Below are 15,780 nucleotides of genomic sequence, written 5' to 3' on the forward strand. Positions count from 1 at the left end.
CCAAGGTGCTGGAAAGGAGGGTCCAGCCGATAGTCGAACCTCAGATCGAAGAGGAACAATGTGGATTTCGTCCTGGTCGTGGAACTACCGACCAGCTCTTCACTCTCGCAAGGATCTTGGAGGGGGCTTGGGAGTTTGCCCAACCTGTCTACATGTGTTTTGTGGACTTGGAGAAGGCTTACGACCGGGTCCCCCGAGAGGTCTTGTGGAGGGTTATGCGGGAGTATGGGGTGAGGGGGTCCCTACTTAGGGCCATCCAATCCCTGTACACCCAGAGCGAGAGCTGTGTCCGGGTCCTCGGCAGTAAGTCGTCTGCCTTTCCGGTGGGTGTTGGCCTCCGCCAGGGCTGCGCTTTGTCACCAATCCTGTTTGTGATTTTCATGGACAGGATATCGAGGCGTAGCCGGGGGGAGGTGGGTTTGCAGTTCGGTGAGCTGGGGATCACGTCACTGCTTTTTGCAGATGATGTGGTCCTGATGGCATCAGCTGCCTGCGACCTCCAGCACTCTCTGGATAGGTTCGCAACTGAGTGTGAAGCGGCTGGGATGAGAATAAGCACTTCTAAATCTGAGGCCATGGTTCTCAGCAGGAAACCGGTGGCCTGTCCGCTCCGAGTAGGAAATGAGTCCTTACCACAAGTGAAGGAGTTCAAGTATCTGGGGGTCTTGTTCACGAGTGAGGGAACCATGGAGAAGGAGTTTGGCCGGAGAATCGGAGCAGCTGGTGCGGTTCTGCAGTCGCTATACCGCACTGTTGTGACGAAAAGAGAGCTGAGCCAAAAGGCAAAGCTCTCGATCTACCGGTCTATCTTCGTCCCCACCCTCACCTATGGTCATGAAGGATGGGTCATGACCGAAAGAACGAGATCACGGATACAAGCGGCCGAAATGAGTTTTCTCCGGAGGGTGGCTGGGGTCTCCCTGAGAGATCGGGTGAGAAGTTCAGTCATCCGGGAGAGACTCGGAGTAGAGCCGCTGCTCCTTTGCGTCGAAAGGAGCCAGTTGAGGTGGTTCGGGCATCTAGTGAGGATGCCTCCTGGGCGCCTCCCTAGGGAGGTGTTCCAGGCGTGTCCGGCTGGGAGGAGGCCGCGGGGTAGACCCAGGACTAGGTGGCGGGACTACATCTCCGCACTGGCCTGTGAGCGGCTAAAGATTCCCCAGGCAGAGCTGGTTGATGCTGCTAGGGAAAGGGATGTCTGGGGCCCCCTGCTGGAGCTGCTGCCTCCGCGACCCGACCCTGGATAAGCGGATGAAGATGATGATGATGATGATGATGTTTGATCAGTGTCAAACTAAGTAAACTGTATTGCAAGCCACCAATAAGCTGGTGAGACACATGTACACGTATCTGTACACCCCTACACGGTGTGCTGCAATCTGTCGCTGACTCCCTCTACCCATAATGGCCTATCTAACATCTCTCTAACACAGCAGGGTCTTTTTATAAGAGCCCTTGCCTGTAAGTTTCACCTCAAGCCTCTCTGCATAGTAGCCACATTTAAAAAAAATATATACTTTTATCATCTTATTTTATATTATTATTTTTATTAGAGCCCATAGCTCGCCTGGGCCTGTTGCTGGACAGATTTTATTTGATCTTTGAGCATGCGGGACAGCTCTGTTAACCGAAGCTGTCCCCGGGACCCTCCATCCCCCACCCGCTGCTCCAAGTGTGACTAGAGGAGCAACAGGATCACCACACTGCAGGGGGAGGTGAACTGGCTGAAGGAGATGCTGAAGGAGAAGGAAGGTGTCCTGTTGAACTACATGGACCGAGCCTGTGGTAAGGCGAGATAAATCTCTGCCCTGAAGCTCAACCTTACCAACGTCTGCAGTGAGCTGAACCAGCTGTCTCACATGGGTAAGCCCCGGTCGGCTGCTCCATAATATCCTCATTCGAAGACTGGTAAACTGTGTAGGCCTTTCCGGACCTGTCCGTGACTGGTTCAGGATGGATTTAACTGGCCGAGAGTTTTTCGTCACCCTTGGTGACCACAGATCAAAAAACACCAAGATGACATGTGGGCTTCCACAAGGATCTATTCTAGGGCCCCTACTTTTCAGTCTGTACATGTTACCCCTATGTGATGTCATGAGAAGGAACAGCATTATCAACCATAGCTATGCTGATGACACCCAGCTCTACATTTCTGTGACACCCCTTGACTACAGCTCAATTGACCGCTTAACAGAATGTATTGCTGAAATAAATGTGTGGATGTCACAGATCTTCCTCCAGTTGAACTAGGACAAAACAGCAGAGACAGTAATAGCAGCACTGAGAAACACTGGTGAGATGTTGAGTGTTTGCCTGCTAGTAGCTATGGTTTTGAAGGGACTGACAGTCATTCAAGTCGTTCACTATTCATGTCACATAAAGTGACGAGACCATGCCGTGTGCAGACTTCAAACTAAGCTGTGTTGCTATGACGATACTGAGATGTGTGCAACAGCATCCGATGAACATGACATAAAGGCCCGAGCGTGATGATGTTTTCCGAAACTGGAAACATGTTCTTGTTTTCCAAAAGTCTCTGAAGCTGCGACTTGCACAACTCAGACGGCCAAACCCATGCCCAAACATGTTTCCCACTGTGTTACAGCACCTAGAAGAACGTGATGTAATTGACACAGATGACACATTTAACTGGACTTATTCAGACACACCTAATGTCTGCCCGCATTTTGCCTCTAATTTCACAACCACAAGTGTGAAGTGGGATTTTCTGTCTCACGAAAGTGAAATCAAAACACAGAAATAGACTGAACGCTGCACCCCAAATGCATGTTGTGATCTCCTCTTGTACACCGGACTGGAATGCAATACTAAAATGCAAGCAGGCCCACCTATCATATTAGCCAGGTAAACATGCAGGCCTGGCCTACCTATCATATTAACCAGGTAAACATGCAGGCCTACCTATCATATTAGCCAAGTAAACAAGCAGGCCTGGCCTACCTATCATATTAGCCAGGTAAACATGCAGGCCTGGCCTACCTATCATATTAGCCAGGTAAACATGCAGGCCTACCTATCATATTAGCCAGGTAAACAAGCAGGCCTGGCCTACCTATCATATTAGCCAGGTAAACAGGCAGGCCTGGCCTACCTATCATATTAGCCAGGTAAACAAGCAGGCCTACTTATCATATTAGCCAAGTAAACAAGCAGGCCTACTTATCATTTTAGCCAGGTAAACAAGCAGGCCCGCCTATGACATTAGCCAAGTTACAACAAGCAGGCCTACCTATCATATAAGCCAAGTAAACAAGCAGGCCTACTTATCATATTAGCCAGGTAAACAAGCACACATCACATTAGCCAGGTATACAAGCAGGATCAGAATCAGTTTTATTTCCAGGTAGGTTTTTACACTAGGAATTTGTTCTGTTCAGTTGGTGCATGTGTAGACAACATTAGACAGGGTGAAAGGACTAGACAGGACAGTGCAAAGACAGGACGGTGCAAATGGCAATGCAAAATGGTGTGTGATGTGTACAGTATGTTAGGGCCAGAACTGTGTCAGTCAAATCAAATACGCCTGTTCAAGCCAGAGATCTGATGATGTGTTCCTCTCTTTGCCGGCCGAGGGGAGACTGCGGGAGTCGGGACTCATTTTCAGTAACTTGCCCAACAGTGATGTACAGACTCATAAGACCTATACTGCACCCCAGTGCTTAATTTATACATCAGGAGGTCCCGGAACACAGCCTGTATGTGTGCAAGCACGAACTCTGCGAAGCGCGAAGCATGCCCATCATTTCACAGCACAAATGCCCACTTGCTTAGCTGTGAGGCTTACAGTAATGTAATAATTAGGCCAAAATGACATGCATCAAACCACTGGCCAGCATACTACTTGTAAATTCGCCCATCAAAGACTCCTCCCCATCTGCGTAGCCTACTCACGTCCTCATCTCCACCTCTCTCCCTGATTCCACGTTCTCCTCGTCATTAGTGTGGTTGTCCCGAAGGGCAACACACTCTAGTACTTGGTCGACTTTATTTGTTGGTTTGTTTTGTTGTTTGTTTGTTTGGTTTGGATCTAGAGCAACCCCAAAGGTTTTTCCACGCTACTCCTCCCACAGTTCTAACGGCACACACACGAGTCATATGTCAGCTTCATTGGGAATCGTGTGCTTCCTCATTGCTAAGCAATATCTTTGATAGTTTAATTTATATTAATTTATTAGTGAATTAAAATTCCCCATTGACTTGAATGGGAATAGGGAAAATCTCCAGTTCAAATATTTTTATCTCTGAAACCTTAAAGCCTAATTTATACTTCATAAAATGGCTCATGGCTCATGTCTCATGGCTCTTGGTTGCCATGGAATGGAATGCCTGCAACCAAGAGCCATGATAATTAGGCTTAAGGCCTACAGTTACCAACCTTGGTAGAGAGGTTAACAGCCAAGAGTCCTACTCGGGGAAAAAATAATTACACTGATGGGCCTCACGGTGGCGCTATAACAGCCCACTTTACCTTTTGGTCTGTAACTCTTGAACGATAGGTTGTAAAATCTAAATTTCTTCTAATTTTCTTTTTCGCAGGATTCCAATTGCTTTTGCTAGCCTATCCGTTGTCACCACCTTATTCCACCTAAATTACTTTGGCCTGCTTTAGTGCTTAGAAGCCACTGTGAACACGTTCCGTTCTAAGGACTCTTGAAAGCAACATTTAGCCTACTGTCATTGTGCATGTGAAGAATAAAATGAAACGAAATGTCAAACAAGAGTTTGATGTCGATCCCAAATATACTATTTTTGGTGTTACTTCAATATTGAAAGATTTTTTTTTTTTATTCAAAATACTTCTGAGGGAAGCTTTGGGGGGCCGGATTTGGCCCCTGAGCCACCAGTTGATGATGCCTGTCTTATGTTGTTAGATTTGCTTGATGTTTGACTGTGTTAGCTGTGAATGTCTGAGGATGCATGCTATAGTGACTACATCACATGTGTTAGGCTGGCGTTTGCTAGTTAGTGTAACTTAGTTGAGTTAGAGTTTGCGATCTGACGTGTTGTGAGTTTTTGTGGAACTGAGTTAGTTTTATTAGCTAATTATCATTGCAGCGCTAGTTGGCTAGTCACACCTATAGGATTGTCAGGAGCCATAAAGTGCAGCATTGTATGATTTGTTCTGCTGTCCTCAACGCGCATAGTATTTACCGTTTTACAACAGTTGTGCAAAAGTGAACCTGTAGGGGCGACATATCACAAAATACTACATCCTTAATTGGGCCACTTAAAGGGTCTCTGACTGATGATTTGAGTTGTTGACTTTCAGGGGGCAGTCCTAGTGTGTGTACAATGTGTTATTGTGTGTGCAACGTTTTTATATATACTGTACAATGTGTGCCGTTGTGATTGACATTTTACCATTAACAAGACAAGGCCAGACTGCAGCGTATCATCTACTCCGCTGAGAGGGTGATCAGCTACACTCTGCCATCTCTCCACGTTTTAGAGATAAGGCCCATTGGGAACTGGGTCACGATGGTTTGTCATTATTAAAAAGTGGGTCCCCAGAAAAAAGTTTGGGAAATACTGGCCTAATCTATCTGACTACAAGTAGGCTACTAGATACGATCTAATCTAAGTAGTGAGCAAAATGTCAGTGAGCCAACAGTAGAGCAGTGAATTATTGTGAACAATGTACTGAGATATCTCTAAAAAGGCACGGTTGACAACGTGTTGTGTTACAGGAAATGTGGCAATGAGGGACTAGGACTATGGGTATACAGTCATGCAGACTGGGCAGCTGATGTAACCCACAGATGCAATACAACCGGTTATTGTGTTAGCCTAGAGGAAAATGGTCCTTTGGTTTCCTGAAAAACCAAAGCAGCCAAATGTTGCACTGTCTACGTGTGAGACAGAGTACATGTCGTAAGCCGCAATCACACACGAGTCAGTACCTAGTACACATTTTAGAACGTATTGATGGATGTCAGCATGCATTTATGAGAATAGCCAAGGTGCAAAAGCATTAACAAAGCATTTGCTGATTAATCAGCGCCAATAGGACATTTTTAAAACTATCGTTATCGGCTGAACTGGGCTCTGATAGTGGCCGCTGTGTAGGGTAGTGTGTCCCATTCCTTCTATCTTCTAGGACTAGGGGGCATATCGAGGGTTAGTGGACGTTCTAACAACATTTGGTCAGATTTGTCACTATAATAATATTAATCATACTGTAACAACCCAGAGACTCCACAGAAAATCAGACAAATACAATTCCGATTGAAGACGTAGCGAGTGGTGTCCCATTTCTTAGGTAAAGATTTCACCCCTTCCTCTTGTGGCTCTGTTCTGAAGGGCCACTATCCAGTCAACGGTACTCCAGAACTAGGGGCTATGGCTAAGGGAGTATTGGGATTGGGCCTTAACCCCCAAAGGACGAGCATCTTACTTTTATATTTTACTTTTATTTTATCTTGAATAGCCTACATTTGTACTTTATTCTGTTTTAGCTACAAGATGCATCACTACGTAAGCCTGCCCTGGACCTGTAGCTACTTGCATTTATTAAAGTTCAAGTTTGTTTCCATTTCTTACCAGACACTTGAATACATTTGTAGGCTACTATTCTATTTGTTGCTAGACACTTATCTTAGCCTTCTCAGCTGTGTGGCTCGTTTTTTCCTCTCGTCTCCCTATGACACATGTTTAGTAATAAATAGCTCTTGACATTATATTCCTTTAGAACGGCATCTTTGTTCTTGCATATATCAGGCAGGGAGCATTTCCATTGAACTCCACAAAAAATACTGCAATGTCCATCTTTCTTGAAACCGTCTGTGTTCCTAACGTTAGTTAACCATGAAAACAGCCTCTCGGTGGCGAGCTGCATTCTGTTCATAGTTCATAGTCGCGTGTGGATTGATTGCACCTGTGACTGTATGCAGCGTTCACCTCGCGGGCTGCGCACAATAACAGAATTTCGCCCCACGTTTGAGCGACTTGAATTTCGCATTGTAGGCCTGGCTGCCGGCGCCGTTTACAATAAATTATTTTGCAGGCCGGATTACATTATATTTCTGACACCATGTCGCGGGCCGGATAGAGTGGTGTGGCGGGCCACGAGTTTGAGACCCCTGTTATGAATGATCTCACGCTCTTGTTGAATATTGATAATATTGTCCAACTGCTTGCGTGCTGGGTGTTGAGATGGTGTGTCCAATCAAGAACTGTGCAACAGGTGCTCTCACTAGCTTTCTTAGCAGCCAAACGACTGATCTAGTGATTAGTCAACCCATTATTAAATAACAAACTACTAAGCTATTCCATAGGAATGACCATACCAGCTGGGCAAGCAGACTTTGCTAGCTACCTAACCTAGCCCTAATGATATTGTCCTGCTCGATAGCTGTGCAACATATCAACTGACCAGTTGTTAAAACGTATTTCCCAACACTAGTTATTCTAGCCAGCAATGTCATATATATGTGACGCTTGTTTTGTTAAATCCTTTTCCATTATGAAAAGGATTAAAAAATTACAAAATAAAAAGCACACAGCAATAGGATTTATATTGTTCAATAGGCCTAATTTTATTTCACGAGGTATTGAACTGAAATTGAATGGGCAATATCTGTATAAATTATATATCATAAATCATATCCCTTTCCTCAAAAACTCTGAGAAATGTAAACTCTACTGCTGGAATTTACATGAGTATTTTTTTTTCTTTGAAGAGCTCATTCTCTCTTCTGTCAGTCAAGAGACGGTAGACGCCAGATCCTCAGGGAGAAAGTCCTGTAACGCACTCCTGACTACACAGCTACCATGGAAACCAAACAACGGTGTAGCTGTACTGAAGTCCGAGTGGAAACAGTAAGATTTGGAGCGTTGTGTAAGAATGAAACAGGTCGTGACTCGTGAGTAAATCTGATTGTCAGAAATCGGGAGAAATGCGTGAGAAATATGACCCCGGGAGAAAACCGGGAGAGGGCACTGAAAATCGGGAGTCTCCCGCGAAAATCGGGAGGGTTGGCAAGTATGGGCACAATATGGTTAGGTGCATTAGCTAGGTAACGTTAGCTAGTCACGAGACAGTCCCAGTCAGCTAACGTAGCATAGCTTTAGATGACAACAAGTTTGCTTGCTGTGAATAGTTTACGTACGTTGGTTCACCTGTTAACACAACAGAAATGTTAGACAATTAGTAGCCTAGTAGCTTTACCTTGCAGGCTAGAGATAGGCCCCCAAATAATTTCACAGCTCGTTTCGTTCGATGCACAACAACAAGCAGATCCACGGAGAGTAGAGTGCTCTTTTCAAGCACCGTTCATTCACGTGTGCGCTCACTGCGCTGTATGAGCCTTCCAGGCTGATCTTACTTGCGCTACGTCAATGCGCTACGTCATTAGCTTATTTAGACGCGTTCTGTCCGAGTGAATTTATTTTTCCGAGGTAGTCTTCTTCTGTGGTGGTGGCAGTGCTTTGAAGAGACCGCCACCACCACAGAAGAAGACTACCTCGGAAAAATAATTTCACTTGGACAGAACGTGTCTAAATAACTTATTTAATGGTAGCGCCGAGGCTTCAAAACCCAGCATTTGTTTTAATAGACCCTTTTGCTTAGGTAAGTGAAGTTTCATGTTTATGACACTTGTAAATATATGAGCGCCTCTCCTAAATAAGCCGACCGATTTATTTTGACGGCGAAGTGAATGGAGCGGGAAAGGACTGTTGTCTGGCATAAGCGAGCATGCGACTACAGGACTGAGAAGGGCTATTGCTAGGCTAGCTACTGTTATGCTTCGTCAGTAGTTAACATCAATGGCCGATGAAGGGACACTTTTTATTTTGAAAGACCCACATAGATGAAAAGCGCTCCTATACATTCGTATATTGTTTTCATATAGATTTAGTATTGAACTTCTGAATGTAGTTGTAGTAATTTTCGAAGATCTTTGTAATTTTAGTCCGAAGACTGGATGTTTGACTGGCTAGAGCCAGCCGTTTCACGTAGCCAGTCTATTGTCTTCAGATGCGGGAGATGTTAACTAGGCCTGCTAAGCTAGGTTACTGAACACTCCGGTTTAACACATAGGACCTGTATATTTGAATGAGGTATGTATTAGTCTATATAGAGTTCGATCTATTCTGAGTATATTTTGTAAGGATGTAATTTTTCTATTTGGTCTTGGCTAGGTTAGTTAACAGGGTACATTTACAGTTCATACAGTAGCATTGCCTTGTCACATCAGAGTGAATACACAACATGGATGGAGAGCTATTATAATACTATAGTACCCATACTTTTATTGGTAAAAGGAAAGCAAAGCAAATATGAATAGTTTATTTTTGTATTGTTAAGGAAATGTTAGATTAGAGTTTTGTATTTTTATTTTGAGTTTTGAGAAAGTGTTTAACACTACTGTACATGTGGAGTATGATTGCCATATATGCTTTTCTAAAAGAAAGAGACAACTACCATGCACTGACAAGAACTATAGTTTAATAAATCCCACTGCTTTGAGACCTGCTGTTAGAGAAACACACATCCTGCCTTCGTCTAATTCTATAAATACCACTGCTTTGAGACCTGCCGTTGGAGAAACACACATCCTGCCTTCGTCTAATTCTTTTCTGTTTTACATCCTATTTAGGGTAATTTAGACCTGCTACACCCACAACCGTACCCGGGAGGTGTAACACTGTCTCATATCACGAAAATGATTTTTGGGGTCTTGCTAAGGCCAATTCATAAACTAATAGCAAGTAAAGGTGAATATTGAACTATACAAAGTTATCTCATTGAACTTTAACAAAATGTCCTGGATATAGCCTACTCTTGGGAGTGAGAACGACATTCAGATTCTCCGCAGTGAAACACAATCATTAATAGAGGAAATGAATAGTGAAGGAAATATGTTATGCACTGTTGGACATGTAGGCCTAACTGTTTGGCCCTAACAGGTAAGAGGGCAGGTGTATGCTGGTAGGAGAGACAAATCGCCAGAAGCAAGAAACATGTCAGGTAGCCTACTGTACATAGGCCTCTGAGTTTTCATTATTATTTGCTTTTTAGCCTACTTTGAGTTTGATGATCCAGGTGTAGGCCTATTTATTTAGGTATTTATTTCACAGCATTAATAATTATTTATTAATTGCTGTTGGGATGTATGCCTAATGAAAACGTTGAACAAAAAGTGCTTCTGAGCCAAATCACCTGACGGTACTGCACCTTTAAGAGTTTTGTTTGGGTTTTGAGTCATTATCTAGAGTCCAAATAAGACAACGATCTATTTAGCGAGAGTTAACGTTAACTGCTTACAATGCAGCTTTATTCTGCATTGTAAGCAGTTGTCTAACGTTGTTAACGTTAATCGATGACACTATTTAACTGAACGTTACTGTACTAAAGGGTTACGTTAGGCTAGATAGACGTTAGCAGCTGGCTACACATTGTGCGTTAGCTAGTGGCACGTAAGCTTTAGTATGGGACTCAACTCATGACATATACATTGTGGACTGTGATAGACAACATACAGTATCCTACCTGAATAGTCTCCCAAACTAGAAAGCTTGCAAAATCGGAACTTCGTGGGGAAACCCCACTTGATGGTGTGCTGGACGAGCCTGGTACAAGTCATCTGCGAGGAGTTAGATCCGCATCTGCGCACTGGGTTTGCAGGAGGTCTCTCATCCAACGTGGCGACTGGTTAGAAATGGGTGGGCACACGTGTTTTGTAGCCCAACACAGCCCGTGTGGACGGAGTTAACGGCCTCTTTCAGTAAAAACTATAGAAGGTAGGCTCACAGTTTTATCGGCAAACTAGGGGAGTTAAATCGAGTGCATCAATGAGCGTGCGTGCCTGTAGGCTTGCGACTCGGAAACCATTCAGAGCTCAAATCTCTTGGCCCAGTCCTGCGGGTTCTTATTTTGTTGTCCTTGCCGGTTATTGCGTCGAGCTCCGTCCCCCCGCCGAGATGCGTTTACCCCTCCCTGTACACAAATCATATCATTCAGAATGGAGTTGGGGGAATATACAGAACCGGCTCTAGACTTTTGGAGGCCCTAGGCACGATTTTCTGTGGTGCTTGTGACTAAGTGAAAAAATCTCACTCCGAACTTTTGGTCAAACTTGGCAGCCCTGATAAGGCTCTTTTGCTGGCTTGATCGTCTTCAATTACTAATGGTTCAAGCTGGTCAATACAATCGATATGCCTTCAAGTCTTGACCTCAGGAGCACTGGCTGGATATTCTGGACTTCTGTTAAGTGGATCTGTAAACTACTGTTTAGTGTGAATGAAGCTGGGGGTGTGACACACACAGTAACAGTGTAGTATTTGTGTCCGGTCCTGGAGACTGAACTATGTTTGTATAATTTCCCCCTTGAGACTTCATGAATCCCGTGATTATGTTTTCGTTTGGTTGTGTCTTTGCTTGTCTTGGTTTCTGTCCCCCCTGTGTGTGTGTCCTGTGTTTGAGTGTCATGCATGATTTAGAGGCCCCAGGCAAAGACCAATGTGAGAGCCTTCTCAGTTTGAACATAATTGTTGTAACGTGGGACATAAAAATAATACACACTTACAAATGTATATAAAACGTACCAGTTTCATAACATTATAGGCTGTGCATATACATTTTTCAGTGGCTTTTATTTTTTTCTTGTCACTCCTCCTCCAAGGCTTTTCTATTGCCTCCCTCTCCCCTCTCGCTAATTTGAACGATTTCAAGTGATTGACACTTAAAGCTACAATCATTGATTTTTTTCACACTGTCAAAACGAATTAAAACCACCTGATATCAGATTGTTTCATTGAGCCATAGCATCCTAATGGCGTACTACTTCAATTACTCATCGCTACCGGTCACCTGGCTGTTGTTACAGCATGTTTGCCTGTGTTGTCAATAGCCAGCCTGTGCCTTTGCTCCGCCCCCTTCATGTATTAGAACTGAGAAAGCATGAGTAATACACGTTTAAAACTTAGTGATAATAAAATTGTATTTAAATTAAAGCAAAACGTTTAAAAAACAAAACATTAAAACAAACATTCAAACAAACATTCAAGGGTCATGACCCCAGAGCACTGCTCTCCCCCAAGGTCAGGACAGAACACGGGGAACAGCCTGCTCCCAGACCGCACCTGGGTGAACTTGTACAGGGGTCGGGAGCACCCCAAATCATAGAATGTCAACGAACCCTCCCAGGTGTCGTGGCGCATGCCTATCTCCCAGCCACTATTGTTCCTCGACTCGTCACTATCCACAAGCATCCCGCCTGCCGTCAGGCACCCTTCCCTGCACTGCAGGATCCAACGGAACTGGTTGGCCAAATGGTATCCTACCGCAGCCTGAGTGGCCAGGCCTACAAACCAGGAAGTGTGCCGTGTGCCCTGTCCCAGGGTGATGGTGAAGGAGTCCATCTCGACCTTCCAGAAGTAGGAGGTCGAGGTGAGGGGCCGGGAGCCCATGATGCAGGGCAGGTTGTTGAAGCGTTGAGGATGATTGAACCGCCGGTTCCTCTTGTTGCAGTCCACCCTGATTTTGTTTCTGGCCGCCCCGAAGATGATGATGCTCGGGTGGGCTGTGCTGTTATCCAGGGTCACAGGATCTGCAAGTCGTTCCCAAGACTTCCTCAGCATAGCCTCCAGGACCCCATTTTCTCTCATGTTGACCACCTCATGTCCGGTTCTCGGCAGCAAATTCTCCACCATGTCTCAAAGAACATAGTTAACTTGGAGTTTTGCTTGGGGGAACCATCTTTTGCAGAGCGGGCAGACAGGATTCGCTGAGCTGTTCCGGCAGACCTCAAGACAGGCCTTGCAGAAGGTATGGCCACACCGAATGGTGACCGGGTCTTTGTACAGGTCCATGCACATAGAACACTGGAGCTGCTCCTGTAACTGCGACTGCGCCATCTTCAAACTGTTGGCCACCAGCTGACAAAGAGGACTATTTATAGGAAGGGAGGGACCAGGTTGATTGAAGCAGTTAATTGGAAGCAGGTGAGTACTGATGACTTGAACCAGGCGCGCGCCCTGAGAGTTGAGATTGAGAACAGTAGAGGGAGACAAAAACAACCACACAACAAAACCAAACAGGTAGGCCTAACAAAACAACAGAACACACATACTCTGGCCATTCATTTTAGCCTTTCATTTGTAAACAAGTTTGCATGAGTCTCTTACTGCCATCTAGAGGAATGTATTGGTAAAATTAAACCACTGATCACAACTACTGATTGTCATTACTTTTTGGGGGGATTTTTGTCCAGATTCCACCGATGAAGGCAGCCTCTCTGCTGTTTGGGGGCCTAGATTGTGTATTTCCTGACGCTCAGAGCACAGTACCAACCCGTTTTCCGGGACTAGCCACTCACATCGATCTCAACTTGAGACCAGCCGGGAGTGTAATAGGTGAATGCGTGATGGTGCTTTCAGCATGATGATCTATTTTGACAGAATTGCGCCATCTGTGGCCGATTTTGAGAAATCCATGTATTCAATTCAACATTAGAATGAGACCAGAAGGTGGAATAAAACGTATCCAAACCAGCGATAAAATGAAGGATCAGAGGAAAGAGCAATTCACACCCTGAATGCACGGACTAGCACCACAAAGGCAGGATGATATGCTTTTACTCACCAAAGCTGAGGGCTCACTTGAATAGCTAGCTTTTGAAACTTAGCTAGCTAGTGAAATTGTTTTTGTGTGTTGGTTGTAAGCCGACACACCAAGAAGAGGGAATCCTATTTGTCGCTCCCTTCCTCTTTCTTCTTGTTGTTGACCTGCAATTCTATTGTTGCTACCACAAGAGGCAGTGGTCCCAGAACATCAAAACCAAAAGACTCCACAGAATTCCCAGGTCAGAGGTGGCCAAGTGGATAGTGCGCCGCGAAGGTTGTGAGTTCAATCCTTGGTGTGGACATACCAAGGTACCATGACATAGTTTGTCTCTGGATGTTGTAGAAGTTATGTAACGAGCGTGGGTCATATTTAAGCAATAAACCACTCGAGCCGTGTGTTAATAGTTATTTTATAACAGCTAGGGGGCGTTAGGCACGACGTGAAGCGGAGTGCCAAAAACCCCCCTAGCTGTTATAAAATCCCTATAACACACGGCCTCGAGTGGTTTATTGCTTTTATACAACGGTTACTACATCTATTAGTGTAAAATAAACAGACAGCAATGTAAAATATTAAGATTTATTCAAAACGAAGCATCATTCCCTCAATTCCGCCGAGCAAAATAGTTCCCCTAACAAAAGGGTTGCCAAGCAAAAACAACAACTACAATGCATTGGATCAAATGGGAGGCGCATTAATACTGAAAATGGAATGATATGCGGTCCCAGGTGTGTGTTACAAAGTATTTTAACACGGCTTCCAGTCAATCAGAATCAAGAACCAGAACTAACCGTTGTATAATTGTTAATTATAGACCCTTTTATAGCCTAGTCAGCACAAGTATGCGCGCGCATTCTTGAAACAGTAGCAGAGGAAGACAGACGAAATCGCCATTCTTACGCGTACGGACTGGACTGAGGAAATCATCAGAAATGCCTGCGTTTGCGGAAAGCCCCCAGGATTCGAAATCTAAAGTGAAGCCCTATTGAACCGCGCCATCTTGGCTAAATTTGTAGTCATTGGGCTATTTCCGGTGACTTTTGTACTTGCGCAGTTGTGCTTTTCTGTCCTACGCGCGTCCACGAACAAGTTCACGTTTATGTGAAATGCAATGAAATGAAAGCCGGCTTGCATATTAACCTGTTTTTGTCAAATATATCCATTGGAGACATTTTTTTTTTATCCAGGCATCTTAGTTTTAACAGGTTAATTATAGCTGAACATGTTTTGTTTGCTAGTAGATGGTATTCATTCCGTTCGCGATAACGTTATTGCAGGGTAAAATTCCTCCAGGTAGCCAGTGACAGGCGAGTTGAAGAGCTTCACTCCCCGCCAGCAGGAGCTTTGGCCGCTGCTACCGCATCTCGGATAACCCGCTGAGTTCATGGCTGCTATTTCACATTCGCCCTTGATCAATCCCAATACCGATCCATGGTAATAATGAATCAATCGTTCAGATATAGGTTGGGTTCCGGTGCATAGTTCAAATGGGATATTTTTTTTAGAATAACAGGAATTTATTCACATACAATGGAAAGGAGTTTATATGTAGGCATAAAAATGAAACGATACACTGCCATTCAACAATCCACAATAATTAGCCTACATGGTTAAGTTTGGGTGTTTTCAGTCAACGTTGGCGTTGACCGCTTCTAGCTTCTATATCAATAGCCTAAGGTTAGAGAGATAAATGTAGGCTATGATAATAAAGCTAACAATGATGTTGTAAAATGCATGCAGCACTGCCGATCTGAAAGATTGATTCATTATTACCATGGATCGGTATTGGGATTGATCAAGGGCGAGTGTGAAATAGCAGCCACAAACTCCGAGATGCGGTAGCAGCGGCCAAAGCTCCTGCTGGCGGGGAGTGAAGCTTTTCAACTCGCCTGTCACTGGCTACCTGGAGGAATTTAGCCTGGCTGCAATAATGTTATCACGAACGGAATGAATACCATCTACTAGCAAACAAAACATGTTCAGCTATAATTAACCTGTTAAAACTAAGATGCCTGGATAAAAAAATAATGTCTCCAATGGATATATTTGACAAAAACAGGTTAATATGCAAGCCGGTTTTCATTGCTAAATCAAAGCGGGGAGAGCCGGGAACGTGCATTTACATTTCGTGAACTTGTTCGTGGACGCGCGTAGGCCAGAAAAGCACAACTGCGCAAGTACAAAAGTCACCGGAA

General features: G+C 44.5%; 1 protein-coding gene across 1 annotated transcript in view; it reads right to left on the reverse strand.

Annotated features, from left to right (window-relative positions):
• The window catches only part of tmem63a (transmembrane protein 63A), a 38,260-nt gene extending 27,641 nt beyond the window's left edge, over positions 1–10,619 (reverse strand). Inside the window, exon 1 of the mRNA XM_084453371.1 lies at positions 10,511–10,619. The gene's annotated coding sequence lies outside the window, so the exon portion shown is untranslated. The remainder of the gene's footprint in view (positions 1–10,510) is intronic.
• Between the last annotated feature and the right edge of the window lie 5,161 nt (positions 10,620–15,780).

The sequence above is a fragment of the Borostomias antarcticus genome (genome assembly GCF_949987555.1).
Source record: "Borostomias antarcticus genome assembly, chromosome: 19".
Taxonomy (NCBI): Eukaryota; Metazoa; Chordata; class Actinopteri; order Stomiiformes; family Stomiidae; genus Borostomias; species Borostomias antarcticus.